Raw genomic sequence first — 26,328 nt, 5'->3', positions numbered from 1 at the left:
CCCCCAATCCTATGTGCTTTAATTTTGCACACGAACCTCTTATGTGGGACTTTATCAAAGGCCTTCTGAAAATCCAAATACACTACATCCACTGGTTCTCCCTTATCTATTCTATCAGTTACATCCTCAAAAAACTCCAGTAGATTTGTCAAACATGATTTTCCTTTCATAAATCCATGTTGACTTTGTTTAATCCCGTTGATATTCTTTAAGTGTGCCGTTATCACATCCTTTATAATAGATTCCAGCATTTGCCCTACTACTGATGTCAGGCTAGCCAGTCTGTAGTTCCCCATTTTCTCTCCCTCCTTTTTTAAATAGTGGGGTTACATTTGCCACCCTCCAATCTGCAGGAACTGTTCCATAATCTATAGAATTTTGGAAGATGACAATCAATGCATCTACTATTTCCATGGCTACCTCTTTTAGTACTCTGGGATGCAGGGCATCAGGCCCTGGGGATTTATCTGCCTTCAGTCCCATTAGTTTCTCCAGCACTATTTTCTTACTAATAATAATTTCCTTTAATTCCTCTTGCTCACTAGACCCTTGGTTCCCTAGCATTTCTGGGACGTTATTTGTGTCCTTTTCCGTGAAGGCAGAACCAAAATATTTATTTAATTGTTCTGCCATTTCTTTGTTCCCCATTACAAATTCTCCCGTTTCTGTCTGTAAAGGACCATCATTTGTCTTCACTAATCTTTTTCTTTTTACGTACTTGTAGAAACTTTTGCAATCGGTTTTTATGTTCCTTGCTAGTTTACTCTCATACTCTATTTTTCCCCTCGTAATCAATCTCTTGGTCCTTTTTTGCTGAATTCTAAACTGCTCCCAATGCTACTTTTGCTGGCAACTTTGTATAACTGCACTTTGAATCTAATACTATCCTTAATTTCTTTTGTTAGCCATGGTTGGGCCACTTTTCCTTTTATGTTTTTATGCCAGAAAGGAATTCACTGTTGTCATTCATGCATTCATTCCTTAAATATTAGCCATTGCCTATCCACCGTCATACCTTTTAATAAATCTTCCCAATCTATCATAGCCAATTCATTCCTCATACCATCGTAGTTTCCTTTGTTTAGATTTGGGACTCTAGTTTCAGATTGGACTAGTTCACTTTCTACCTTAATAAAGAATTCAATCATGTTGTGGTCATTCTTCCCTAAAGGACCCCGCACAACGAGACTGTTAATTAACCCCTTTTCATTACACAATAGCCAATCTAGGATAGCCTGTTCCCTAGTAGGCTCCTCAACATACTGGTCTAAAAAAAATCTTGTACACACTACAGGAATTTTCCTCAAGCGGCTGAAGGCTGCACTGGCGCACTGGAGGCGGTGTTGAACCTCGTCATCGATGTCTGCCGAGGTATGGAAAGTGGTCCACGTTGTCCAGGGCCACGCCGTGAATCTTGATGACTAGGGGGCAGTGCTGTGTGGCGGGGTCAGGTTGCTGGAGGACGTTTGTCTTATGGATGTTTAGTGTAAGGCCCATGCTTTCGTATGCCTCAGTGAAGACGTTGACTATGACTTGAAGTTCAGTCTCTGAATGTGTGCAGACGTCGTCCACGTACTGTAGCTCGACGACAGCGGTTGGCACGATCTTGGATCTGGCCTGGATACGTCAAAGGTTGAACACGTTCCCACTGGTTCTGTAGTTTAGTTCCACTCCAGCGGGGAGCTTGTTGAGTGTGAGGTAGAGCATTGCAGCGAGGAAGTTCGAGAAGAGAGTTGGCACGATGACGCAGCCCTGCTTGACCCCGGTCCGGACGTGGATTGGATCTGTGATGGATCCGTTGGTCAGGTTCACGGCTTGCATGTCATCGTGGAGCAGGCGGAGGATGGTGACAAACTTTTGGGGGCAGCCGAAACGGAGGAGGACGTTTCATAGTCCTTCGAGGTTGACAGTGAGGAGGAGGAGAGCATGCCGGGAGATCTCAGAGATGCAGAAATTGTGACCATCTTTAAAGAAGGGGATAAGTCCGACTGCGGCAACTACAGAGGAATCTCCCTGTTATCAGCCACTGGGAAAGTCGTCACTAGAATCCTCCTCAACCGTCTTCTCCCTGTGGCTGAGGAGCTCCTCCCGGAGTCACAGTGCGGATTTCGCCCACTAGGGGGTACAACGGACATGAATTTTACGTCGCGACAATTGCAAGAAAAATTGCAGGGAACAGCATCAACCCTTGTACATGGCCACCTTTGACACTGGAAATATATTGCCGTTCCTTCAGCATCGCTGGGTCAAGATCCTGGAAATTGTTAACAGCATTGTGGGAGCACCTTCACCACATGGACTGTAGCAATTCAAAATGAAGGCTCAACCAGGGATGGGCAATAAATGCTTGCCTTGCCAGCGATGCTCACATCCTGAGAATGAATAGTAAAAGAAAAATAACTATTGAGCTAGATCCTCTCCACGTGTACTTTCAACAGGAGTTTTTGGGGAGTGAACAGGAGAGAAAACCCTGGTGATATTTTCTCTTTGAGGCGTCCCAATCTAATGCTCGATTTGAGATCAGTTAGCTAAGCACAGACTGGATATTAAACCTGGGATATTTTTTACCTGTATGGGTCAATATCCTAACAGTCAGTAAATTTACCCACTAAGCTGTTAATAGAGAACAAGAATAACTTCCTCAAGATGACCCAAAGTGTTTCACAGCCAATTAAGTACTTTTGAAGTGTAGTCACTGTTATCTTGTACAGAAAACATGGCAGCCAATTTGTGCACATCAAGATCTCACAAACAGCAATGAGATAAATTATTTGATAATCTTTTATTGTAATGCTTTTGGTTGAGGGATACATGTTGGCCAGGATATTGGGAGAACTTCTCTACCATTCTTCAAATAGTGCCATGGGGTATTTTATGTCCACCCAACAGGGCAGAAGGGATCTCGGTTTAATGTCTCACCAGAAGATGGCAGTTGCAATATATGGCCCCTTTTGTCAGTGAGAGGTGGTGGTGACTTTACAATACTTGAAACAATTGGTTCTTTTTTGATTGGAACATTTTGGTTGGGGATGGTGGGGGGGACTTGAGACAGAACCACAGTTCTGCTTGTGATGTTTATACTGTCACTGTGAAAGTTCCATAATATGAAGTTAAGTTAAAACGGACGAGCAGAAGAACTCTCTCTCGCTTTCTCCCCTCTCTTTCCCCCCCTCTCCACCCCCAGCACCCCCGTGGAAATTCTAAATCTGTTGTCCTGAGGATTACTCATTAAGATACTGGTGTAATATGTCACTAGAGGCATCATAGAAACAAGGTAAGTATTATAGTAGTATCAAGTGGAAAAAATGAGGTACTCCACTCCTTTTCATTGGTCTGTTGGATTCATTATTTTCTCCAAGTCAAGGATACTGAAGAAGGTCCTGACATATTTTCACTAGTGAAATTTTCAAATGGATGATGAGATTTTATTCAGTGATTATATATTTGTGTACTGTAGACAAAAATGGTTATGTTGTAGCAGTGTCAGATCATTAATATTGTTGACTATGAACATCCATTGAGGACCTACTGATTTGTAAACAGAATCCTCTGGAATTTGAACGCATGGGAAGAGAGAATTCCCATTTTGTATGGTTAATGTTTAACCTGTGAATGAATTTTAATTGTCAAGTCGGTATCACATATACTGCTCAGATCATCGTATTTCACCCTCTTGCAAGATAGTAACAGAGAGCCATCTATAGTATTGCACTGTTTTATTTCATGAAAGATAGAGGTCAGCTAGTGAAAGCTGTCAGATTTGCTGATGATAAAGCCTTGGTAGCAAGTACCATGAATGGACTACAGTGGTTGGTAGATAGCGTGAATGCTGCAGTAATGGATTATGGAATGAAGAGAAATGTAGGTAAGACCAAAGCTATGACGTTTCTAGGAAAGCAGGTAAAAGAATGAGCATTTTATTAAACGAGGAACAGTTGGATCAGGTGAGACAATTTAAATATTTGGGAAATAAAATGACTGAAGATCACAGAAGTGCCAAGCAGATGAGAGCTAGGAATACAATGGGAAAAGTTGCATTTAATAGAAGAAAGAGGATATTGACTATAAATAGAGAGCTGAAGAAAAGATAAGTGAGGCAGACCGATGATGATGAAACCATTTCTATTCACTTCTATGTAATTATCACATTTTCAATCATCAAAATAGCTTGAGCATTGCAAACTAGCCTCCAGAGAGAAATACAGTAATATTTTAAATGAGACGCCAGCGCAAGTTTTCTTTAGAAGTGCTATCATTTCTGGTAGGACTGTACAGTGGAGCCTTCTAATTATCTTGCCCAATTTGCCATGGGCATCGAAAAACAAATAGAAACGGCAACAATCAGAACTGAATAAAATGGAACTAATTGAGGCCAATTTACAGAACACTGCATTTGTAGGAAAAGAAAGAAAGATTTGCACTTATAAAGCGCCTTTCACGACCACAAGGCGACTCAAAGCACTTTACAACCAATGAAGTACTTTTGGAGTGTAGTCAATGTTGTAATGTGGGAAACACGGTAGCCAACTTGCGCACAGCAAACTCCCACAAACAACAATGTGATAATGACCAGATGATCTGTTTTTTATGTTGATTGAGGTATAAATATTGGCCAAGACACTAGGGATAACTCCCTGCTCTTCTTCGAAATAGTGCCATGGGATCTTTTATGTCCACCTGAAAGGGCAGACTGGACCTCGGTTTAGAAACATAGAAACATAGAAAATAGGTGCAGGAGTAGGCCATTCAGCCCTTCGAGCCTGCACCACCATTCAATAAGATCATGGCTGATCATTCGCCTCAGTATCCCTTTCCTGCTTTCTCTCCATACCCCTTGATCCCTTTAGCTGTAAGGGCCATATCTAACTCCCTCTTGAATATATCCAATGAACTGGCATCAACAACTCTCTGCGGTAGAGAATTCCACAGGTTAACAACTCTCTGAGTGAAGAAGTTTCTCCTCATCTCAGTCCTAAATGGCTTACCTCTTATCCTTAGACTGTGTCCCCTGGTTCTGGACTTCCCAAACATCGGGAACATTCTTCCTGCATCTAACCTGTCCAGTCCCGTCAGAATTTTATATGTTTCTATGAGATCCCCTCTCATCCTTCTAAACTCCAGTGAATACAGGCCCAGTCGATCCAGTCTCTCCTCCATATGTCAGTCCTGCCATCCTGGGAATCAGTCTGGTGAACCTTCGCTGCACTCCCTCAATAACAAGAACATCCTTCCTCAGATTAGGAGACCAAAACTGAACACAATATTCCAGGTGAGGCCTCACCAAGGCCCTGTACAACTGCAGAAATACCTCCCTGCTCCTATACTCAAATCCCTTAGCTATGAAGGCCAACATACCATTTGCCACTTCACCGCCTGCTGTACCTGCATGCCAACTTTCAATGACTGATGTACCATGACGCCCAAGTCTCGTTGCACCTCCCCTTTTCCTAATCTGCCGCCATTCAGATAATATTCTGCCTTTATGTTTTTGCCCCCAAAGTGGATAACCTCACATTTATCCACATTATACTGCATCTGCCATGTATTTGCCCCCTCACCTAACCTGTCCAAGTCATCCTGCAGCTTCTTAGCACCTCCTCACAGCTCACATCGCCACCCAGCTTAGTGTCATCTGCAAACTTGGAGATATTACGCTCAATTCCTTCATCTAAATCATTAATGTATATTGTAAATAGCTGGGGTCCCAGCACTGAGCCCTGCGGCACCCCACTAGTCACTGCCTGCCATTCTGAAAAGGACCCGTTTACCCCGACTCTCTGCTTCCTGTCTGCCAACCAGTTCTCTATCCATGTCAATACATTACTCCCAATACCATGTGCTTTAATTTTGCACACTAATCTCTTGTGTGTGACCTTGTCAAAAGTCTTTTGAAAATCCAAATACACCACATCCACTCTACTAGTTACATCCTCAAAAAATTCCAGAAGATTTGTCAAGCATGATTTCCCTTTCATAAATCCATGCTGACTTGGACCGATCTTGTCACTGCTTTCCAAATGCAGTACTATTTCATCCTTAATAATTATTCCAACATTTTCCCCACTACTGATGTCAGGCTAACCAGTCTATAATTACCCGCTTTCCCTCTCACTCCCTTTTTAAAAGTGGTGTCACATTAGCAACCCTGCAGTCCATAGGAACTGATCCAGAGTCGATAGAATGTTGGAAAATGATCACCAATGCATCCACTATTTCTAGGGCCACTTCCTTAAGTACTCTGGGATGCAGACTATCAGGCCCCGGGTATTTATTGGCCTTCAATCCCATCAATTTCCCTAACACAATTTCCTGCCTAATAAGGGTTTCCTTCAGTTCCTCCTTCTCACTAGATCCTCGGTCCCCTAGTATTTCCGGAAGGTTATTTGTGTCTTCCTTCGTGAAGACAGAACCAAATTATTTGTTCAACTGGTCTGCCATTTCTTTGTTCCCCATTATAAATTCACCTGAATCGGACTGCAAGGGACCTACTTTTGTCTTCACTAATCTTTTTCTCTTCACATATCTATAGAAGCTTTTGCAGTCAGTTTTTATGTTCCCAGCAAGCTTCCTCTCATACTCTATTTTCCCCCTCCTAATTAAACCCTTTGTCCTCCTCTGCTGAATTCTAAATTTCTCCCAGTCCTCAGGTTTGCTGCATTTTCTGGCCAATTTATATGCCTCTTCCTTGGATTTAACACTATCCTTAATTTCCCTTGTTAGCCACGGTTGAGCCACCTTCCCCATTTTATTTTTTACTCCAGACAGGGATGTATAATTGTTGAAGTTCATCCATGTGATCTTTAAATGTTTGCCATTGCCTATCCACCGTCATCTCTTTATCATTCGCCAGTCTATTCTAGCCAATTCACGTCTCATACCATCAAAGTTACCTTTCTTTAAGTTCAGGACCCTAGTCTCTGAATTAACTGTCACTCTCCATCTTAATAAAGAATTCAACCATATTATGGTCACTCTTCCCCAAGGGGCCTCGCACAACAAGATTGCTAATTAGTCCTTTCTCATTACACATCACCCAGTCTAGGATGGCCAGCCCTCTAGTTGGTTTCTCGACATATTGGTCTCGAAAACCATCCCTAATACACTCCAGGAAATCCTCCTCCACCGTATTGCTACCAGTTTGGTTAGCCCAATCTATATGAAGATTAAAGTCACCCATGATAACTGCTGTACCTTTATTGCACTCATCCCTAATTTCTTGTTTGATGCAGTCCCCAACTTCACTACTATTGATTGGTGGTCTGTACACAACTCCCACTAGCGTTTTCTGCCCTTTGGTGTTCCGCAGCTCTACCCATACAGATTCCACATCATCCAAGCTAATGTCCTTCCTTACTGTTGCGTTAATTTCCTCCTTAACCAACAACGCTACCCCACCTCCTTTTCCTTTCTGTCTATCCTTCCGGAATGGAAGGCGGCACCTCCGACAGTGCAACACTCCCTCAGTACTGCACTGGAGTGTCAGCCTAGAATTATGTGCTCAAGTTCCTGGAGTGGGACTTGAACCCACAACCTTCTGACACAGAGGCGAGTGTGCTGTCCAGTGAGCCACAGCTGACCGTATAATACAACTGAAAAGTGGAAGCATTGTTCCAGTGCAGGAGTGCAGGTTTTAAGACATTAACAAAGTCTGTTATTCTTGTACACATTGCCAATATTAACAGATGAGCATTTAATGTGTTCATATAACATCCTCTGTCTGCTATTTTAATGCCCGGAAGCAAATAACGGGTTGCAAGCATGTGTTTTCCTCGTTCATGCTAGCTACTCATTGAGCTCTGATAGCACACCTCAGTTCTTTTTTTCATCAGCAACAGTGATTATTCTTGTTAGCCATCTGGATAAGTTTGATCAGCACCGTTTAATTTGGCCTGCATTAAAATTGTTCACAGAAGAATGTTATACAGTCATGTTAAATGTTCGACCAGCAGTTATTCTTAGGATATGGTGTTAATGAAATGGGAACAATCACGTTGAATAGATTGGGTGTTAAAATGTTATATTAATATGGTTCTGGCAAGATGAGATGTTTTAACCTTGAGAAACAAAAGTCATTATAGCCAAAATTTCCACATGGATGGAGACGGAGGGAATTCAGGTTTATAGGCATGGCAAAGTTAGGAGAGACATGACTGGGTCTTAAACAGAGGACATGGAGGAGACAATATGAGAAAGTCCACTGTTAAAGTCTGAGGTCCTGTGGTGAGATACAGTTGACTTGTAGACAGGGTGGAGCACTGGCAAACCAATATCCAGGTTTGGAGACAGTTGTGGAGATATAGTGGATTCCAGGGGCTGTTTGAAGCAAAGTATCAGTGGGCACACTGCTGAAGATTGTCCAGTGGAATCAGAGGGCCAAGGAAGAATGGAGAATTAATTGTGAGCCAGCAGAGGTTGATCTAGGGTGTCCAGAGGAGGTGCATAGGTGTTAGCACTGTGCACTAGCTGATCCAGTATAGCAGAATGATACCCAAATACCAAGAGCATTGAAGTCCAGGGAGCCAGGGGAGAGTTAAAGGTAAAACCACAGGATAATTTGCATGTGAGGGAGCTGGTCCAAGTTACAGCTGTTGGGAAATGAGGTACACACAAGATCAGGAGCTTGAGGTGCTGGCACAAGCCAGTCCAGGGAAGGGTGAAGGAGGTGTTCTGAAAGATGAATGAAGTCAGCAGCCATAGAAGTAAGTGGAAAGCAGCAAAGCAGAGATCATTCAGCAGCAAGAGAACAGAATCAGCGCAGGTACGGATCAGAGCTAGCTCAGCCTAGAGTGAAAAATTCACAGCAGAAAATAAGAAAACTGAGCCCACACAAGCTGCTTCAGAGGGAGAGAACAAATAGAGGAAGGTCATATAGCAATACCCTTCGGTTCCAATTATTTATTTTTTGGTAACTACAAATCATGTATAGCCACAATGTTGGCCATTTCTGTCCTTGAACATTCTCATTGTTAGTCACAAACCTTTTAAGTTCTCTAATATGATCCACGCATCTGCTGATGTTCGGGAGAATTTAGGGAGTTTTCCTCAATTTTAGTGAGGTCAGTTTAACTTCATACATCTTGGATTTCTCTAATATGACCACCTGGGTTTAACTCTTGTATAATTTGTGAACCATTTGAGATCATGGTTTTGTACTATCTGAAGCATCTCACTTTAAGACTGTAATTTTATTCTCATTTCTACTCATTGGGCTTCACAATCTAATAGTGGACTAACCTTATGTTATTTGACCTTCTGGTATGGCAGTTCTAAGATCCCATGTGGTTATACCAAAAGTTAAATCATAGTGTTGAAATTCTTCTTACAATCTGGATAAAAAAGTATTACTTTTTTGATATGTTAAAAAAGCTTTGGTGTTCTTTGTAGGAAAGATATTCAACAGTCGACACCGTTGTTAGTTTTATTTGATGACAAAGCTTAAGTAGGCCTCTTATTAAGAAACTTAATGGGAAGATGTATAATAAAAAAGCTAGCATGCTATTCTCTTTTAATGGGTTGTGAAGCACAGGAGCTTGGCTACTGCTTTGACTGGTAGGACTTTGGTCCCACTGCAGCAAGCCCTTTTCTACCCTTGGGCTTAGGCTTTGTTATGGGCCAATATATAAAAGTTTCTTTTGATTCTATTTGCAAGGCAGTTGTGCAGAAAAATATGGATACTTTTACAAAGCATTGTTGATCTGACAGCTCAATGACCAAGGCTGGGAACTAAATATTCAGGGATATTTGACAATTCGGAAGGACAGACAGAAAGGAAAAGGAGGTGGGATAGCACTGTTAATAAAGGATGAGATAAGTGTGTTAGTGAGAAACGATATTGGCTCAGAAGATCAAAATGTTGAATCAGTTTGGGTGGAGATGAGGAATAATAAGTGGAAAAAGTCGCTGGTGTGTGTAATCTGTAGGCCCCTTAATAGTAGCTACACTGTTGGACGGAGCATAAATCAAGAAATAATGGAGGCTTTAAAAAAGGAACGGCAATAATCATGGGCAATTTTAACCTTCATATTGATTGGACAAAGCAAATTGGCCAGGGTAGCCTTGAGGAAGAGTTCATAGAGTGTATCCGGGATAGTTTCCTTGAACAGTACGTTGCAGAACCAACCAGGGAGCAGGCTATATTAGAAACGGTCCTGTGTAATGAGACAAGATTATTAAATGATCTCCTAGTAAAGGATCCTCTAGCAATGAGTGACCATAGCATGGTTGAATTTCAAAGTCAGTTGGAGGATGAAGAAGTTGGATCTCAAACCTGTGTCCTAAGCATAAACAAAGGAGACTACAAAGGTATTAAGGCAGAGTTGGCTAAAGTGGACTGGAAAAATGGATTAAAGTGTGGGACAGTTGATGCGCAGTGGCAGACATTTAAGGAGATATTTCATAACTCTCAACAACAATATATTCTAATGAGAAGGAAAGATTGTAAGAGAAGGGATAACCATCCGTGGCTATCTAAGGAAATAAGGGATGGTATCAAATTGAAAACAAGGGCATACAAAGTGGCCAAGACTAGTGGGAGGCCAGAGGATTGAGAAACTTTTAAAAGCCAGCAAAGAACGACGAAAAAAATAATAGAGAGGGAAGATAGATTATGAAAGCAAACTAGCACGAAATATAAAAACAGATAGTAAGAGTTTCTACAGATACATAAAAAGGAAAAGAGTGGCAAAGTAAATGTTGGTCCCTTAGAGGATGAGACTGGGGAATTAATAATGGGGAACAAGGAAATGGCAGAGACTTTAAACAAATATTTTGCACAGGTCTTCAAGTAGAAGACACTAAAAACATCCTAATAGTGGATAATCAAGGGAGGGAGGAACTTAATACTATCACTAAAGAATTAGTACTCAGTAAAATAATGGGACTAAAGGCGGACAAGTCCGAGAGTCTTAAAAGAAGTGACTGCAGAGATAGTGGATGCATTGGTTGTAATCTACCAAAATTCCCTGGATTCTGGGGAGGTCCCAGCGGATTGCAAAACCGCAAATGTAATGCCTCTATTTAAAAAAGGAGGCAGACAGAAAGCAGGAAATTATAGACCAGTTAGCCTAACATCTGTCGTTGGGAAAATGCTGGAGTCCATTATTAAGGAAGCAGTAGCAGGACATTTGGAAAAGTATGATTCAATCAAGCAGAGCCAGCATGGTTTTATGTTTGACTAATTTGCTGGAGTCCTTTGAGAATGTAACGAGCAGGGTGGATTAGGGGGAACCAGTGGATGTGGTATATTTGGATTTCCAGAAAGCATTCAATAAGGTGCCACATAAGAGGTTACCGCACAAGATAAAAATTCACAGGGTTGGGGGTAATATATTAGCATGGATAGAGGTTTGGCTAACTAACAGAAAACAGGATAAAAGGGTCATTTTCCAGTTGGCAAACAGTAACTAGTGGGGTGCTGCAGGGATCAGTGCTGGGGCCTCAACTATTTACAATCTATATTAATGACTTGGATGAAGGGACCGAGTGTAATGTAGCCAAGTTTGCTGATGATACAAAGATGGGTGGGAAAGCAAATTGTGAGGAGGACACAAAAAAATCTGCAAAGGGATATAGACAGGCTAAGTGAGTGGGCAAAAATTTGGCAGATGGAGTATAATGTGCGAAAATGTGAGATTATCCACTTTGGCAGAAAAAATAGAAAAGCAAATTATAATTTAAATGGAGAAAAATTGAAAAGTGCTGCAGTACAGAGGGGCCTGTGGGGGTCCTTGAGCATGAAACACAAAAAGTTAGTATGCAGGTACAGCAAGTGATCAGCAAGGCAAATGGAATGTTGGCCTTTATTGTGAGGGGGATAGAGTATAAAAGCAGAGACGTCCTGCTACAACTGTCCAGGGTATTGGTGAGGCTACACCTAGAGTACTGCGTAGTTTTGGTCTCCATATTTAAGGAAGGATATACTTGCATTGGAGGCTGTTCAAAGAAGTTTCACTAGGTTGATTCTGAGATGAGGGGATTGACTTATAAAGATAGTTTGAGTAGGTTGAGCCTATACTCATTGGAATTCAGAAGAATGCGAGGTGATTTTATCGAAACATATAAGATAATGAGGGAGCTCGACAAGGTGGATGCAGAGAGGATAATTCCATTTATAGGGGAAACTAAAACTAGGAGGCAGTCTCGGATTAAGGGGCCGCCCATTTAAAACTGAGATGAGGAGGAATTTATTTTCTCCAAGGGTTGTAAATCTGTGGAATTCTCTGCCATAGAGAGCTGTGGAGGCTGGGTCATTGAATATATTTAAGGTGGAGATAGACAGATTTTTGAGTGATAAGGGAATAAAGGGTTATGGGGAGCGGGCAGGGAAGTGGAGCTGAGTCCATCATCAGATCAGCAATGATCTTATTAAATGGCGGAGCAGGCTCGAGAGGCCAGGTGGCCTACACCTGCTTTTATTTTTTTTGTTCTTTAGGGCTTCTATGCTCCAAGCTGGCTTCAATTTGAGCCATCAGGCTTGCCCCATCTTCATTTTCCATGCTACGTTAATATAATGAATTTGGATGTGGGCGTTGAGAAATACGATTACACTACCCATAGTCTGCTTCATTATTTGAATGGAGTTTAATTTCTGTCCATGGTTCCTTTTCTGACCTGAAGCAATCTGTTTTTACATGTGTTTCTGGCTTTGATGCATCAGCTCAATCTCTCGTCTTACCTCCTTCAGAACAGCTTTAAATGCATTACCAGATGGGAAGGGTTGGATCAAATTCTTGAGTGGGACACTTAACAGTACAATCACCCAGCAATTGTTTTTTCCCCTGTTTAGATGATGGCCTGGTCATTCACTTGTGAAGTTGAATTACCTTCAAAGATTGAGGAAGTTCATACCAAAGGTAAGTAATCTAACATTTTGTTCAAGTTGCTGGCTTTTTCATGGGGGGCGGGGGGAATCGCTTTGTGAAGATCAATAGTTCATGTACAAAGGACAGACTTTGTGGCTCTGAGATAAACCACACAAGTAATGAGCTTATTCCACTGAATTATTGCTTCACAGTTACTGAAATCAAGCGTTGCTCTAGTTAGATAGTTGTCTAATGAATTTGTAATTAATAGACAAAGTTTGATGATTATGTCTCACTGTGGTTTTGCACCCTGCTTTTAACAAATTGGCTATTGTACAAGTGTCACTGGATGGCTAACAAATAAATCCACCACACTGTGTAATTTAGAATAGATTAGTTATTTTTGTTAAGTCCAACTGCAAAGAAAATCATCCCTTCGCAAGTTTCTTTTGTAACCCAGATGAATTCTGGAGAAGGGGGTATGATAATTGGTAGCAGCAAGTGGTACAGTTTGTTGAAGATCCAAAATATTGGGGCCGATTTGATCTTCATTTTCAGATGGAGGCGGTGCATTATCACGATAAAAACGGAAGTTCAGAACTTACCGTTCTGTTGCCACTAGCGAGGTGAACACTCAGTGGTGGGTCTGCTCACTAGTACTGGGCAATGCAGATTAGAAAGGGACATTTCTGTTGATATTTAAAGGGGCATTCACACGCAAGTAGTCAGTACATTGATATCTATACAGAGAGTTGAAGGGATTTTTATGAGAATGTTTTCTGGCTGAAATTGTGCTTTTGGTTGGCAACCTGTCTGTGAAGATACAACAACAATCATGGCCCATCCAAAGCAGTAATTAAGCAGTTCATAGGGGTGCTTAAGCAATGATTCTGCTGCCTGAACCAGTCTGGGGGGTCCCCTAAGGTCCAGTCCTGAGAGAGTGTTGAGGATAGTGCTGCATCCTGCATAAATTTACCCTGAAAGGAGGAGAGCTCCTGTTGCTAGCAGATGAAGAGGAGAAAGCTGATGAGCCAGAGGATGCAGCGACAGCGGAAGGTCTCCAGCCTGGCTTTGCCCGAGTTTCGCAGCTATTACAGAAACACTCTGCAGACAACAACATGAAATTAAGGGATCTTACACTTTAATTGCATTCATAAATGTTAGAAGAAATAATAATCGCACAGGTATAAGCCCATAGTTCCTTTTTCACGTCTCTTACTATGAGGTGCTCCCCTAGTGTCTTCAGCATGGGCAGTTCAAGGCTGCTGATGCTCTGATAAGGAATTTTGAGCTGCTCATGGCCGGCAACTTACAGGTCCTTAGACCTTAGAGGACTGCAAGCTGCAACATCCCAGCTACTGCTGGGGAAGTCTGGCCAAGCTGGCTTGCTGGCACCATGGTGAGCATTGTTTCACGGGATGGTGGCGGAGTAGGTGTGCTGTGCTCGTGACAGAGGACAACCTGTACCACCCGCATTGCATCATTGCTGCTACCATAAGGCTGCAACCCAGTACTCCCACTGATCTACAGGTGAGCAGACGGTAGGACATTGTGATCCAACTGAAATCATTGTTCCCTAACTTTTCGAAGGTGCAAGAGATGGTGATGCCCAGAGCCAGATTGGCAATCGTTTGAGCTTTAATCAAAGATGCTAGTGCTGGTGACACAGACTCCTGCAGTGTCCATAGAGGTGACTACATAGAGTAGACTGCAGAATGCTGGTGCCTTGCAGCCAAACATCATAAAGCTGGAAGCGGACTCTTTTGCACATTCAGATATGGTATAGCAGCTCTTAGGCAGACTGTCCAATGCCAAGAACGCTTGGTGCATGTGAAAGATCTTCGGTTGGACACGGAGTCACTAAAATCTACCCTCCAAACAGCCATCTCCTAGTCTCTCCTTTACATTATCGCCAACTCCTACTCATTAGTGTTGAGCGATTGACCCTGTGCATCCCCGTCACTAACTCACTATCTATCCCACCCAAAGTGCCAGTTTCTGTGCTGATACTTGGGAAGGATGGAGCCAACAACTTTGTATATCTTTATATCTTGTAAGAATGGCCTGCCTCCACTTCATGTGCGGCAGGACCTGAGTCATGGGATGGACCTGGAAAAAGGGGAGAGTAATGGGATGCTGATGCAGTAGCAAATAATAGGCAGTGTAATACAGCATCAGGTTGTCATGCTGTCTGTATTTTTGAAAGGGTAAGATTTTAGATTTCCTACTTTAACAATTAAAAAAAAATCACTTCTCATTGTTATGTTTTCTGTACTTTTTTAATAAACTAAAAAAAGAAACACTTGCATTTTTATAGCACCTTTCACGATTTCAGGATGCCCCAAGATGCTTTATAGCCAATGAAGTGCTTTTGAAGTGTGGTCACTATTGTAATGTAGGAAACGTGGCAGCCAATTTACAATCCGCAGTGATGATCATATAATCTGTTTGTGAGATTGGTTGAGGGATGGGTAAATGTCTGGACACCGAGGAGAACTTTCCTGCTCTTCAAATTGTGTCGTGAGATCGTTGTGTCCACCTGAGAGGGTGAACAAGGTTTGAGAACTCATCCAGAAGATGGCACCTCCAACAGTGCAGTACACCCTCAGTGCTGCACTGAAGTGTCAGCCTAGATTATGTGCTCAAGTAATCACCTAGCCAATTTTGGAATTCATCCATGTAATTACAGGTATGTGTGGGAGACCAGAACTAGGGGCCATAAATATAAGATGGTCATAATAAATCCAACAGGGAATTCAGGAGAAACTTCCTTACCCAGAAAGTGATGAGAACTCACTACCCACCGGAGTAGTTGAAGCAACGAGCATAGATGTAGTTAAGGGGAAGCTAGATTAACACATGAGGGAGAAAGGAATAGAAGGATATATGTTAATGGAGTTAGATGAAGTCTGGTGGGAGGCAGCTCGTGTGGATCATGAACACCATGGACCTATTGGGCCAAATGTCCTGTTTCTGCGCTGTAAATACTATGTAAAATAGCCAGACACCCTGTGCACTTGATCTCCAGCTTTGCCATCTCTGAAGCTTCATGTGCTGCCTGCCCCAGTTACCTCAAATGTTCCCTCTTCTATCTGGGAGGCAAAGAGGGTGAAGGAAGCCTCGAAAAAACAAATATGATCGCTGATCTGAAAAATATTTACTGAGACTGAATTGACAGAAAATCTCCAAAATCTGTTTTCCATTCTTGGCCAACTACTGACTGGTATACTGACAAGGCTTTATATAGCAAGAGGGACAAGCTCGAATGCACAAAATGATCTCAAATTTTGTTTGATAATGCTCCTATGAAGTGCCTTGGGACATTTTACTATGTTAAAGGCGATATATAAATGCAAGTTGTTCTTGTTATAGTGACAGGAGAAAAATCCAATTGACACTGCTGCAGAAAGCAGCCACACATGCACAACGAAATACCAATACTCGTCACCAGAATCAGACCCCCCAGATTGTTCATAAATTGCTTTTTAAGGCTCCCACCCTTTCATTCTGTGCGTCTATACTATGTTATTGTACAGTGAAGCACGTATACTGCACACTGAGGAACAATTGCATGAAAATAAACCTTAGTCTGACAAAATGAAGGCGTGCTTTTTGCTGTGTAGATGTTTGTTTTCCTAAGTGCTGCACTGTGAAGGAACTCACTGGGGCCATAAGAATCATGTGAATACACACTGCTGATTTGTAGGTTCCCATGGGGAAGGAGGTACTGACCGTGCTGAATAGATAGTACTTAGCACCTTACCCTCCTGCAGGATTCCTACTTGCAGTGCTGCGTCAGTATCCATATGGATAATGTTTCCTTTGTGTTTTTGTACACTCTGTGGAGCCTTCTCTCCATCAGTCAACACAGTAGCAATTACACAGCAATGTGCACGCTGACCCCAATTGACATCTTGTAATTCACGTTTTTGGGCAGTTAAATAGTTGTGAGATAAAAATAATGTATTCATTTAGCCTTCCCTTCACTACTGAGTGACGGTGTTTAATATGAGGCCATTGCCCTATACTTATTTCAGCGTTGATGGCAATACTTGAAATTTTGATTGTAGTTTGGGGCTTTACTTAGTTTTTAATCTTTCTTTACATAACACGATAGTTACACCAGTAATAAAATATAAAACTAAGGGGTCGAAATTGCCCTTCGCCCCAAACGGGTCGCAGTTACCATTTTTTAAGTGCTTAAATGTATTGGGGTGGAAAATCTGGCGCAATTCAGCTCTTTATTTTTTTTTGCAGCAGGGCAGATGTGGTGTCGTCAGTGGGGCAGAAGTGCAGGCGGGTCAGAACGGCCGTCGCTCCGAGTCATCAGCACCGTGCTGATGATGTCGGCGCATTGCTGATGACATCAGTTCGACGCGGACATGCCACGTTGTGCTAACGTGTCACAGTGACCCTCCCGTTCAGTTAAAGGGGAGGGTTGCTGCAAACACTGCAGCCACTTTAGTGGCAAACACTGGGCCACCAAAGAGGGTTTCAGCTGGGCCAGCGGCCTGGTACCCAAGAGGGGCTGCCGGGCTGCATGTTGGCAGCCCGGCTGAATCTGTGGCCACCATTGTCTGGACGACCTGGCAGTTGGCCAATAATTAAAATTAAATGGCGGCCACGGCAGTGCGCGCTCTCCTTTTAAGAGCAGATGCGCTGTCCAGCCACAAAAAGCTTTGCACCGGGGAAAGCTGTCGGGGGCACCAAGCGGCAGACGATCCGCTCCTGCGAGGCAATTTTCCACGCGGTGCGGAAAGAGGGTCGCCACTGGTTAAGGGGTTGGCGCGTGCCCTACGGGGTGGGAAGACGGCCGGGCGGCCCCTTACACCGCTCCAAAAATAAAGGAGTGCAATTTTCAAAATGGCGGCCCCTCCGCGCTGACTGAGCGGTCAGTCCTTACCGACCCATGGCCGCCTCTTTGAGGAGGGCCTGGCTCTTCTAGAATGGGGTAATTTCGGCCCCTAACTCTTTTTACTTAAGAGGCAACATGAGGCATTGACGCTGCAAGTGTCTACACAATTCCTCTTTCAAAAGAACCACAGAGGATGGGGGAGCAACTGAGCACAGACACTTGCAGCTTTTCTTTGTGTAAAATTACTGAAATTCACACAAGAAAGGAGGGGAAATAGGCAGATAAGTCACTTTGAGACCTGGACACTCCCTCTTGGAGCAAGAAAATAAAATATTGCAACAATTGAAGGCTGTAAACTCTTAATGTTAAAAACCTGATGTATAACACTTAATTTCAATAAAATGGAGTGCTCAGAGGAAGAGACTAGCTTTTAGATTATAGTGGATTGCAGGGCACTTCACTCCAGTGACCATACCACCAATAACTGCCTGCATTTCTGTAACACTCCTTGTATAAAGAAAAGCATCTGGGAACCCTTTAGAGGTGGAAGGAAGGTTGATACCAAGCAGGATAACAAAAGGACAGAAATTAGGTTGGGAGCTGAAAGAGACTTGAAGTTATTTTTTACTAAAACTGAATCGAAGATTTTGATGATGTAAATTGGGATATATAGTTTTCACTGGTCAGCAGGATTGTAATAGGATATACAATCACAAAAATAATTATAGGGGCATTTAGAAAAAAAATGTGGAATTTGTTATTAGGTTTGAGAGAGAGCGTCTGTTTTAAATTTAAGTAAGGCAAACTTCGAAGGGATGAGAAATAAATTGACTATAGTAAATTGGGCTGAACTGTTCATGTGTAAACCTACAGATAAACAGTAGGAAGTATTCAAAGAGTATATTTGGTGTGATACGAAACCAATACATACCCCTAAAAGGCAACGGCTCCACTTGCGCAGTTAAACAACCATGGTCAACAAATGAGTTTGGAGACAGTATCAAGCTAAAAGAAAAGGCTTACACAAATAGAAAGAAAAGTAGAAATCCAGTGGACCAGGCTATAAAAAGCATCAAAGTAATACAAATAAAGTAATAAGGGGTACAGAAAGGAATATGAAAAAACTTGCAAGGACTATCAAAGCTAACTGAAAACATTTTAATAAATGTATAAATATAAGAGAAAGGGTTCGGTAAAGGGGAATGCGGACCCATTAAATGCAGGTGAGACTATAATGGATAATAAGAAACTGTCAGACTTGTTAAATGAGTAATTTATATCCATTTTCATAGTGGAGGAAGAGGACAAAATACCAGTGGTACCCAGGGAACCTAACAATAAGTCATGAGGAGGAACTATGTAGATTTAATATAAGTAAAATAAATGGTAATGGAGAAAAGAATGGGACTTAAGATAGGCACATCTCAAGGGCCTAATGGTTTCCACCCCAGGATATTAAAAGACAGAGGTGGAGAAATTATATATGCACTAGTCATAACTTTCCAAAGCTCTCTAGATTCAAATTATATGCCCCTTAACAGCATAAATTGTGATTTTTGTTTAAACTAAAGTAATTAACAGGTCTGTTAAAGAAGAGGAGGGAGAGAATTGTGATGTTGGGGTGTCTACAGGGTTAGGAGGGAAAGAAAGGATCAAGTTAGTTAATTTTCTGGTTGTGCTGAGACATGAGATTGGAGCACGGCTGAGGTGAAAGGAGGGGGCCGCCATATATGGAAATTATATCCTAGAAGTAGGCCATTTGGATGATCTTATCTGTGGCAGTACAAGTTCTTGAACTGAAACTGTCTAATTCTATTTCCTTGCTCTTCCCCATATGCTTTTATATTCTTCCTTTTCAAATACAGGTACTTGTCCAATTCCGTTTTAAATTATGCTAAGTGTCTGCTTCGGTGGCCACTTATGGCAAAGTTATCCATATTTTAATAACACAAAAAATTCCTCGAACTTCTTTCATTCTTTTAGTGTTAATCCTCAGTTTAAGCCCTGTTACAGATTTTTCAACTGGTTGTTTATCCTGTCACAACCTTTCATAATTTTGAAAACCTTTAAACTCCCCATTAACTTTACATGTTTTAGTGGAACAAACCCTAGTTTTTTGAGCCTTTGGTTATAACAATACTCTCTCATTCTTGATATATCAGGAAGGAGAGTGAGGCTTATGGCAGTGGGACATGAGAACATAAGAATTAGGAACAGGAGTAGGCCATCTAGCCCCTCAGGCGTGCTCCGCCATTCAAAAAGATCATGGCTGATCTAGCCGTGGACTCAGCTCCACTTACCCGCCCGCTCCCCATAACCCTTAATTCCCTTATCGGTTAAAAATCTATCTATCTGTGATTTGAATACATTCAATGAGCTAGCCTCAACTGCTTCCTTGGGCAGAGAATTCCACAGATTCACAACCTTCTGGGAGAAGAAATTCCTTCTCAACTCGGTTTTAAATTGGCTCCCCCGTATTTTGAGGCTGTGCCCCCTAGTTCTCGTCTCCCCGACCAGCGGAAACAACCTCTCTGCCTCTATCTTGACTATCCCATTCATTATTTTAAATGTTTCAATAAGATCACCCCTCATCCTTCTGAACTCCGAGTAATGACCCAGTCTAATCAATCTATCATCATAAGGTAACCCCCTCATCTTCGGAATCAGCCTAGTGAATCGTCTCTGTACCCCCTCCAAGGCTAGTATAGCCTTCCTTAAGTAAGATGACCAAAACTGCACGCAGTACTCCAGGTGCGGCCTCACCAATACCCTGTACAGTTGCAGCAGGACCTCCCTGCTTTTGTACTCCATTCCTCTCGCAATGAAGGCCAACATTCCATTCGCCTTCCTGATTACCTGCTGCACCTGCAAACTAACTTTTTGGGATTCATGCACAAGGACCCCCAGGTCCCTCTGCACCGCAGCATGTTATAATTTCTCCCCATTCAAATAATGATCCCTTTTACTGTTTTTTTTTCCCAAGGTGGATGACCTCACATTTTCCCACATTGTATTCCATCTGCCAAACCTTAGCCCATTCGCTTAACCTATCTAAATCTCTTTACAGCCTCTCTGTGTCCTCTACACAACCCACTTTCCCACTAATCTTTGTGTCATCTGCAAATTTTGTTACACTACACTCTGTCCCCTCTTCCAGGTCATTTATGTATATTGTAAACAGTTGTGGTCCCAGCACCGATCCCTGTGGCACACCACGAACCACCGATTTCCAACCCGAAAAGGACCCGTTTATCCCGACTCTCTGCTTTCTGTTAGCCAGCCAATTCTCGATCCATGCTAATACATTTCCTCTGACTCCGCGTACCTTTATCTTCTGCAGTAACCTTTTGTGTGGCACCTTATCGAATGCCTTTTGGAAATCTAAATACACCACATCCATCGGTACACCTCTATCCACCATGCTCGTTATATCCTCAAAGAATTCCAGTAAATTAGTTAAACATGATTTCCCCTTCATGAATCCATGTTGCGTCTGCTTGATTGCACTATTCCTATCTAGATGTCCCGCTATTTCTTCCTTAATGACAGCTTCAAGAATTTTCCCCGCTACAGATGTTAAACTAACCGACTAGAGTGAATTCAGCAGATGATAGACTCGACGCAACTGAGAAACATAAAACATTTTATTATAAAGGTTAAAATGTATTTTGAACTCTCCCAGTAGCTCCGTGGGTAGATGCAAAATGGTTGCTGTGCTACTCAACCATGTAGACATGTTTGACCCTTGGGCTGTGTTGAGCTGACAGCAGTGAGACATTACAATTGGCCTCAGTATCCCTGAGCCATAAAGAAGAAAATCAGCTTGCGTTCCTGTTCTTCATTGTTATTCTGTGTCTGGGAATTCTAGGGAGATACTCGTACCGAGGCTCACATACAATGAATAACAATTTGAATGAGTTACCAGAGGGCTGCTGACACCCCTGGAACTAGATCCCGGCATCAGTCAGTGCCTTCAGGAGTAGAAGTGAAAACATTGAGTAAAAGAAAACCCTTCAAATGCTTAAACTCTGAATGAAAGAAAAAGAAAGAAAATAACTTGCATTTATATAGCTCCTTTCATGACCACATGATTCAGTACCTCACTGCCACTTTCATTCTACTTGATGCTCTTTATCTAGTTTCTCAGCTCCCATATCCCTGCTGAGGCTCATAATCTGACAGCTTTTTGATTGTCATGAAAAGTCTTACCAAGGCAGAGAATGTGCCAGAAGATTCTGCAAAGAGATATTGAAGGACCAGTTATACCCTTTAAGGCAATTTAATAACATAGTAACCAATGTTCCCTATAAGCTGCACGGATGCACACCTCTCCGCCGGTCCCGATAATTTCGCACATGTGCAAAACTGTGAATGGGCCCCGCACCCAAAAAAAAGAGGGAACATTGATAATAACACTTGTATTTACTTAAATCCTTAGCATAGTTGTAGTAGGCCCAAGTTTGCCCTCCCGCCCCCCCCCCCCCCCTTAGAACGGCACACATCCGTGAGGTGCGCCAACTTTGTAGAAGAAAAACCGCGCCTAAAACTTGCCGAGGAATTCTCCCCGCTCCTCAGGACGTCTTCGGCCTCGGCATAGCGCACCACATCCAGTGGGGGGGCGGAGCCAGTTCCCGGCGCTGAAAACAGTGCTGGGACCTCTGTACATGCGCGCGAGAGTGTGTGCGCATGTGCAACAGCTCCTGGCAGCCCGAATCTCCATCACTCTGCAGGCTGTGTGGGAGGGGCCCGAAACACACTGCCCCTAACTCTGGCCGAATGGGTCCCTCATCGGCGGTCCACTGTGTTCCCTCAGATAGGACTTCTACTTTTTATTTGTTATTTATTGATTGATTGATTGCTTATTACTTTGGTCTTGGTGCTTTAGGTGCAGGGTTCCTTCAATTTTTTATTTGTTAATTAATTGCTTATTACTTTTTGTGCTTTGTTTAGTGCTTTGTAAGTCTTGGTGCTAGATGTAGGTCCTCTCAGCTTCCTTGTTTTTTTTAATTTGTTATTGAATGCTTATTTTTGTGCTTTGTTTAGTGTTTGGTGATTTAAATGTATTTCTGCTTTAATGTTATTGTGAAGGTGTTTAGTGCTTTGCAAGGTCCTCTCACTTCCCTTCCCCGCCTCCTTCCCCCCCCCCCCCCCCCCCCCCCCGCAACTCTGGCTACCTGTGCTGATTTCTTAGCTCACCGCAAGGTTTTTCTGTGCGGACACAAGTGGCCACATACGCTGGCCTAAGTTAGTTTGGAGTAACTTTTAACTGTCTAAACTTGCTTAAATAGCCAAAACAGGCGTAAGTGGCTGGTAACGCCCCCTTTTGGAAAAAAAGACAAAACTAAAAAAAAACTAACTAACTTACTTAGAATGGAGCAAATTAAATGGGCAGCATTGCAATTTTTAAGATACTCCCTAAAAAAAAAATCTAGTTTTTCACAAAAAATAGGAGCAACTCCTGGGCAAACTTGGGCCTAAAGTCACCATCTGGTTCAATCCAGGGATACATCCAGGAATGTTATCAGCCCTCCCATTGCTCAACCTGCCGAATATGCACTTTGGTGTGAACAATGTCTACCTAACTAGTTTTCACTCTAGATGATGCACTCTGGAGGGAACAAAACTCTGAATGCAATTGTCACTACTGTGGTTTGAGATTGAATCCAGTCATCAAGCATTGTAATAACTGCTTTGCCACTAAAACCTGTGTTTATTTTATAGTTTAGAAAGCTAAAATAAAAATTATAATAAAGTAATGAAAAAGAAAGCAAATTAGCAAAATATCTGTTACTTGTTTTGAGATTTGTAGATTTACAAAACCCAATCCTTCCTCTAGTTCTTGCATCTCAATCCCTAGGCAGTGAACATTTGGGGGTTGAAATTTAATATCGCCCGTTTAGGGGCGGTAACCGAGGCGAGGTGGGACTTCCTGCACCCAGTGCAATAGTCCCGCCCCGGCATCGGAATTGGGGTTACCACCCTCGAGAGGAAGTGGAGCGCAATGTTGGGTGCTCCATTTCCTCTCGGGGATGGTACTGGGATGGTAAGCATGCAAATATTGCTGCGCTACATGGCTGTCCGTTAAAGGAGAGGGCATGCTGCGAGCTCTGCAGTGGGGCAAGGGGCCTCCACTCGGCCACTGGGAACGCTAGGGCAGGCGCGCAGGAGCCCAATTTTGCCCCCTTAGAATTTACCCATTACTAATGATCACTGTCAACAGGCATTGATTCAAATGTAACCTCTTAAAGAAACTAAAGTAGGCCATTGCTTGATCTTGCACCAGACTGTAGGTACAATCTGAGGACTTGGTTAGTTTTGGAATAGATATGCAGATCTAATGGGACAGCGTCTATGATAATATTGGACAGCTAATTTCTGTCAGCAATGTCTCGAATCTGACAGTATTATACAAGATATATGCAAGAACCTGTTTCACAAAATGCTTTCCTTGTGTTCACAAACACAAAGGTTTAATGGAAGTATCTTGTTACAGTCTTGGTTGTGTTTATTGAGATCTGGTTAGTTTTGGGGGAAAGCTAGTCATGCAGGATTAGGTCTGTACAGTTTCTCAAGGTAAAGGGGAGGTGCAACGAGACCTGGGTGTCATGGTACATCAGTCATTGAAGGTTGGCATGCAGGTACAGCAGGCGGTTAAGAAAGCAAATGGCATGTTGGCCTTCATAGCGAGGGGATTTGAGTACAGGGGCAGTGAGGTGTTACTACAGTTGTACAGGGCCTTGGTGAGGCCACACCTGGAGTATTGTGTACAGTTTTGGTCTCCTAACATGAGGAAGGACATTCTTGCTATTGAGAGAGTGCAGCGAAGGTTCACCAGACTGATTCCCGGGATGGCGGGACTGACCTGTCAAGAAAGACTGGATCAACTGGGCTTGTATTCACTGGAGTTCAGAAGAATGAGAGGGGACCTTATAGAAACGTTTAAAATTCTGATGGGTTCAGACAGGTTAGATGCAGGAAGAATGTTCCCAATGTTGGGGAAGTCCAGAACCAGGGGTCACAGTCTAAGGATAAGGGGTAAGCCATTTAGGACTGAGATGAGGAGAAACTTCTTCACCCAGAGAATGGTGAACCTGTGGAATTCTCTACCACAGAAAGTTGTTGAGGCCAATTCACTAAATATATTCAAAAAGGAGTTAGATGAAGTCCTTACTACTCGTTGGATCAAGGGGTATGGCGAGAAAGCAGGAATGGGGTACTGAAGTTGCATATTCAACCATGAACTCATTGAATGGCGGTGCAGACTAGAAGGGCTGAATGGCCTACTCCTGCACCTATTTTCTATGTTTCTAAAGCAATACGTATGGTTAAGCAACAGGAAGGGATTGCGGGCACCACAAAATAACCAAAAGAAAGTAAATCTTTTTATGGTTATGCCATCTCAAGTCCCCAGGCAGAAGTTGGGTACGTTTCGGAGTGCACATTGATGATGGGGAAGCTCACACATCGCAAGGGCATGTTCAAAAATCATGGGCGTGCCACCTGCAGTGTAATTCAAATGGATGCCAATGCACCTGCAATTTTTTTGATTTGTACCGGCTTTAGAGGATTTTATTTATGATTAGATGTTCTATCTGATGCTCCCTTTAAGCGACCCTGCCGCACAGTGCTCCAGGGGTCTGTGCAGCTGGTGAGCCAGTTTTTAAATTTAAAAAATGGCACATGAACAGACTTTTGAATAAGCCGCGCAGCCTGTTAAAGGGGCCACATGGCTCAAAATAAATTACAGGAAACATTGGTGATTCTTATTCCTCAAAATGAATAAGGTTTTTGAAACATTGAGGTCAAGCGTCATAGGTTTATTAAGCCTGATGGTTGGGGACTCAACATCTTACAGTTAGTTCTGAGCTCAGTAAAAAGTAAGACTTGTCTTTACTTAGTGCCTTTCACAACCTCAGGACGTCCCAAAGCGCTTTACAGCCAATGAAATATTTTTGAAATATAGTCACTGTTGTAATGAAGGAAACATGCATAGGTTGATCAAACCTTGTACGAATCCAAATCCTGACTACAAACCGCCACTTTTTATTCATTTCTCTCACACTGACTACATAACAATCCACATGTTTCTATATTACATGGTTGCATCAAAAGGTGTCTTTGATTATGTATCATTCAACACTGTCTTATTATGTTGTGTCATTGCAGATCGATGCTGCAATGATTGACATGGGTGAAAATAACTCAGCCTTCAAAAATATCTCTATCTAATTCCCTTAACTTGACTATAGAAAACGCACACTCCATTTCTAGTTCCAGGCTGTGGTCTTTCTCAGGCACATGCTTATCTTTAGTAAAGCTTCATGGCCTTCCTTCTAATGAATGAAATCTCCTCTTTCTCTCCCTCTTCCCTCCCCCACCCCCGCTCTATGTCTTTAGTACAAATTGAGCTTTCTTGTCTCTTATTAACTTTTTTCATTAAGCAGGTGGTTACCTTAGAATTGCAGTATACTTGTAACTATTTTAAGATCTTACAATTTAAGAATCATACTTCCCTACATAACAAACAAATGCTAAAAGCTAACATTACAATATAGTGAAAATCAATAGCAATATTACATCAAGTCAGTCTGATTAACCCTTTCCTTATACCAGCATGGGGCAAGATTTTCTATCAGCAGCATGCACTCAAAAAAAAAAAAAAAAAAAACTTTC

The 26,328-nt window shown here is 42.3% G+C and overlaps 1 protein-coding gene across 7 annotated transcripts in view; it reads left to right on the top strand.

Moving 5' to 3' along the window:
* rgmb (repulsive guidance molecule BMP co-receptor b) overlaps positions 1 to 26,328 on the top strand; it is a 254,274-nt gene that overhangs the window by 166,771 nt on the left and 61,175 nt on the right. For 6 of the 7 annotated variants that reach the window (XM_070884389.1, XM_070884377.1, XM_070884384.1 and 3 more), the window contains one exon: positions 12,785 to 12,851. The exons of the other annotated variant lie outside the window; for it this stretch is intronic. The gene's annotated coding sequence lies outside the window, so the exon portion shown is untranslated. The remainder of the gene's footprint in view (positions 1 to 12,784; positions 12,852 to 26,328) is intronic. 7 annotated transcript variants of the gene reach the window in all.

The sequence above is a fragment of the Pristiophorus japonicus genome, chromosome 1 (genome assembly GCF_044704955.1).
Source record: "Pristiophorus japonicus isolate sPriJap1 chromosome 1, sPriJap1.hap1, whole genome shotgun sequence".
Taxonomy (NCBI): domain Eukaryota; kingdom Metazoa; phylum Chordata; class Chondrichthyes; family Pristiophoridae; genus Pristiophorus; species Pristiophorus japonicus.
This window is presented reverse-complemented; position numbering and strand designations above follow the sequence as displayed.